This window comes from Mus caroli, chromosome 2 (genome assembly GCF_900094665.2).
Source record: "Mus caroli chromosome 2, CAROLI_EIJ_v1.1, whole genome shotgun sequence".
Taxonomy (NCBI): Eukaryota; Metazoa; Chordata; class Mammalia; order Rodentia; family Muridae; genus Mus; species Mus caroli.
Window position 1 is genome coordinate 155,358,693 of NC_034571.1, and position 4,806 is coordinate 155,363,498.

General features: G+C 48.1%; 1 non-coding gene across 1 annotated transcript; it reads left to right on the plus strand.

Annotated features, from left to right (window-relative positions):
• The first annotated feature begins 1,398 nt into the window (after positions 1-1,398).
• On the plus strand, positions 1,399-1,500 carry LOC115030438. The gene has a single exon (XR_003836037.1). It is a non-coding gene; the product is annotated as a U6 spliceosomal RNA (small nuclear RNA).
• Positions 1,501-4,806: the final 3,306 nt, after the last annotated feature.

The window sequence follows — 4,806 nt, forward strand, 5'->3', positions numbered from 1 at the left end:
CTCTACCCTTTATGAAGAATGTCTTGGCACAGGCTGTTCTGTGGCTGGTTTACCTAGTTTCCAGAAGCAACCTGAAGTGCAGAAGTTGGGCCTTCTATGTTTTTTTTTTTTTTTTTATTCTGACTCAGATGTCCCTGGCATGAGAATGGGCCTCCAACCAGGAGGGAAATGTTCCCCTTGGGCTGTGGTGAGGGTGGAACGCAGTTCACCTACAGTAGATTTTTGTAATTGATTAATTACAAAATTAATTTTAACATCAATTGATTTTGTGGTACATGCTGGACAAGTGCTCTACCACTGAGCCAAAGCCATAGCCTGCATTGTCGCCGGAAAGGGCTCCCTGGGGAGCCCATGGAATGGGCTGTGTGCATCTCAACCACTACAGTTATTCCTGTAGCTACAGAGAGTGCACCTTTCACGCGCAAGGGGCAGTGGGCCTGCTGTGTGCTAAACATCTTTTTATCTGTTATGGAGTAAACAGAGATAAAAGAGGGAGAAGTGACAGGTTCCAAGAGGCAAGTGTATTACACTGGTCTAGCTATGCATAATTGTAACCTCCACGCTCCGGAGGATCAGGGCTGAGTTCAAAGCCAGCCCTTGAGACACAGTGAGTTCAAGGCCACCCTAGAATACTTGAGACTCTATCCTAAAACACAAAACAGAGACTTCTATAGTGTCCCAATGAGGGCTCAAAATTCTCAAAGTGACTCTGTGAGGTAAGCGGGCATTGTTGCTCATTTTGCAGATAAGGAAATGGAGGCACAGACTAATCAGGCCACTCAGCCAGAGTGACCAAAGGCACTCAGGCAGGTGGGCCCTGGGTCTGTGCTTTTACGGTCTGCACAGTATATAAAGAGTGTCTAGCACAATGTCCTCTGAGTAGAGGCCGGTAATCAAAAGGTTTTAAAGCCGCAGGACAGAATGTTCTAAAAGGTTCATGACCACACTTCCAAGCCGCTCTGCTTTCGTGGTGTCCCTGGGGAATGGGGCTGCTTGTATCAGGACATGGACAAACATTTTTAAATCTTTCTGAATTTGCTTTACACCGTGTTAGGAAGATTTATAACAGGCATATTAAGACATCAATAGAAAAGCCCCTGGGTGGGCTGGCGAGAGGGCTCATTAGGTGAGGGCACTTGCTGCCAAGCCTGGTGACCTGAGTTTGACCCCCCTCCCGAATCTGCAGGATAGAGAGAGAGAGAACTGACTCCAGCAAGCTGTCCTCCGACCTACACACACACACACACACACACACGTGCACACAAGATAAATAGAAAGCTCCCAGGTGACTCATATTGGGGTCCCCTCCCTGCTGCTTCTCCCCTCAATTATGTTTGCTTGCTCTTCAGAAACAAAAGCAGGAAGGAACGTTCCCTTGTAAAGTAGCCCGTGTCCTGCTTGCTTTAGGGGCGCATGCGCTGAAGTTGGAATGCTACAGGGAGGACCAGCAAGGCCCGTGTGCAAGGATGACGTACGAACTCTGAAGTGTCCTTGTTCTCTAAAGTTCTATCTCCTCCTCCTCCTCCTCCTCCTGAGTCCTGTAGACCAGGCTGGCCTCAAACTCAGAGATCCCGCCTGCCTCTGCCTCACAAGTACTGGGATTAATGGCGTGCACCATCACTGCCGGGCCTGTATTCTTTTTCAAAGATTAACATGTACCTTCAAAGAAAGAAAAATACCAACTAAGTGTTTGCATGTAGAGAAAGTACAGCCACGAGGCAGCTGAGTGAATTGCTCTGGGAAGGACAGATGCTGCCGGATTCTGGGCACCGGAGGCTGGAGGCTGACCCTGGAGTCGGGAGCTCATCCAGTCACCATTCATAAGCTGCATATCTCATGACTCCTTCAGTACTCCCTACTGTTCAAAGCACTTTGTAATGCCGGGCATGGTGCTGCACGCCTTTAATTAATCCCAGCACTCAGGAGGCAGAAGCAGGCAGATTTCTGAGTTCTAGGCCAGCCTGGTCTACAAAGTGAGTTCCAGGACAGCCAGGGCTATACAGAGAAACCCTGTCTCGAAAAAACAAAACAAAACCAAAACAAAACAAAAAAAAAAGCACTTTGTAAAACTCCACTCTTTGATTTCTCTTAACCACCCAGTGAGGTAGGTTTTGTAATGATATTATTTCTCAGAGAGGATAGCAAGGCTCAGAGAAGTTAAATCACTCACCCAAATCACACAGCCCCCGAGTGATGGGATTTGAACTCCAACCAAGTATGTATGAAGGAGAGCAGAGCTAGCTGACTGTAACAACCAAAGCCAGAGAGCATACTTCCTTTGCACAGTTATCCAGGGACCAACACACACACACACACACACACACACACACACACACACACACACACACACAGTCTTTCTCTCTCTCCTTTCTTAGTACTTAAAGGTGTTTTGCTTTGTTTTGTTTTGTTTTAACCCCATCACCCCACTGCTGGCCTGATTCTTTTTTTTTAGATGTCTGAAAGTTTGAAACTGTGTGATAGTAGGTGCTCCATAGACCTTTGCAGACTGTGTAAACAGAGATGGGGACAGTAGAGTCCGTGTACTGAGCAACTGTCTGGGTTCCTGGTGTGGGAAGGAAGCCACTGCTCCTACCTAGGCTCTGCCCTAGGTAAACATGCCTCCCTCTGCCCAGACAGCTGCTATTTGGCAAGTGTCTGTGGTGGGACTGACCAAGGCTGACCACCGTTCTGCCAAGGCCCCAGGATTTCCCAGGACAGGCAGCAGAGGCAACCACACCTCAGGCAGGGCCTGGGAGAAGCACTCAGAGATCTTTGAACAGGCCTGAGGAAGGCTGAGAAGGTAGAAAGACCCTGGGAGTAGTCAGAGAGAAGGCCTGTGCTGGTCAGGGCCTAAGGAGATGGAGCCACCCGCCACGTGACCCCTGCAGGGCTGAGCTGTGGACTAGGAACCCGGAATCAGCCCCAGTTCCCATGCCTCAGGCATCTGCCTTGTCTGAGGCTCACTTTCCTCTTCTGTAGTTTGAAGGGCCCTGTGTGGGTTTCTTTATTTGACACAAGGTTTCATTCTGTAGCCCTGCTGTTTTGGAACTCAGTATGTAGCTCAGATGGCCTCTAATTCATGGCAATCCTCCTGCCTCTGCCTCCTGAGTGCTGGGATTAAAGGTGTGTACCACCATCATCCAGCTAACCTCACTATTATTTTAATTCCATCACTACGGGGGAATCTGATGCCTCTGGCCTTCTGCTTGGCAACAGTGAGAGAGAGAGAGAGACAGAGACAGAGACAGAGAGACAGAGAGATATATTGATTTAAGATTTTAAAATTAGAGTTAACTAAGGAATGGCATTGTTTCCCCCTCCCCTCCCCCTCCTTCCCTCTTCCCTCCCTCCCGCTCTTCCTCTTTCCTTTGTTCCTATTAATATTGCATGCTCAGCAAGTCAGGGCATGTCAGAGCCCAGGGTGGAACAATGGCTGGTGAGACCTTGGAGAAGCCTTTGAGGTCACCTGTCATCTGCCCTTTACCTCAAGATGCCACTGTAACAGGAAAGACCCTGTTGTCAGGCATGTGAAAAATGTCCCATTGCAGAAGCTTGGACTTCAGGACCAGAGAACTCAGAGACCCTTACTCATGGTCATGTGTCAGGCAGGAAGTGTGTAGAGTGTGTGAGCCCCTCCCTCGGAGCTCCTGGCAAGCCAGTGCAGCTCTCTGCCCTGGCTTTCCCTGGATGTGCTCTGTTCTTAGATATAATGCCACCAAAAAAAAAATTTATTTATTTAATGTATATGAGCACACTGTTGCTGTCTTCAGACACATCAGAAGAGGGCATTGGATCCCATTACAGATGGTTGTGAGTCACCCTGTGGTTGCTGGGAATTGAACTCAGGACCTCTGAAAGAGCAGTTAGTGCTCTTAACCATTGAGCCATCTCTCCAGTCCCCTAGAACCTGTTTTTAAAAACTAGATTCCTAGATGTTTCACTTTGGTTTTCTCTTATGTATGTATGTATGTATGTATGTATGTATGTATGTATTGCTTATTCGTTTTTGCTTGAGACAAAGTCTCCTGTAACACGGGATGGCCTTGAGCTCACTGTGTAGCCAATGATGACCTTGAACTTCTGACCCTTCTATCTCCACCTTCCCAGTGCTAGCTTGTGTGCTGAATACAGTTATGTGCTACTGTGAACACAGATCAGGGTCCAGGCCTGGTCTTTCCTGCCTCTTAGACAAAATAACTGAAACTCCGGGATCACACAGATATGCAGAAGAAAGCTTCATTGGATGCTAAGCAATAGTGCAGGCTATCCAGGGAGACGTTTGTCGTGACTGACAGCGGGCTGCACAAGTGAAAACACTGTGGAGCCCTGAGCGGGTGCTGTTCCTGGCATCCTTTACAGGGTTCAGAAGAGGGCGGAGCTTGTCCCTAACAGGCACTCTTGGGTGGTTCTCTATTTTGATTGATAGATTAGGTTATATAATCATTTCTCTGCTTTGCGTGTCCCTTCCCATAATGCACCTGGTTTTAATCATATGCCACCCAATTATGCAGAGATGAGATGGTGAGTGGAGACTCTCCATCAGAGATTAATAGAGGACAGTGTTTGACTTCCCGCTATGTACCCAAAGCACTTCAGGCCAGATTAGTCGTCTCCCCGGATGTCCTGGAAAGACACTCGCACAGAAACTGCCTAAGTCTAAGTGTTACGAGGGGTGGGAAAACATGCAGAGATAGGGGTACACATAGCCTGATGCAGTTGGGGGGACCCATGGGTGTTCCAAGGTTGTTAGATGCACTTCTTAGAGGGAGTGTGTGTGTGTGTGTGTGTGTGTGTGTGTGTGTGCAT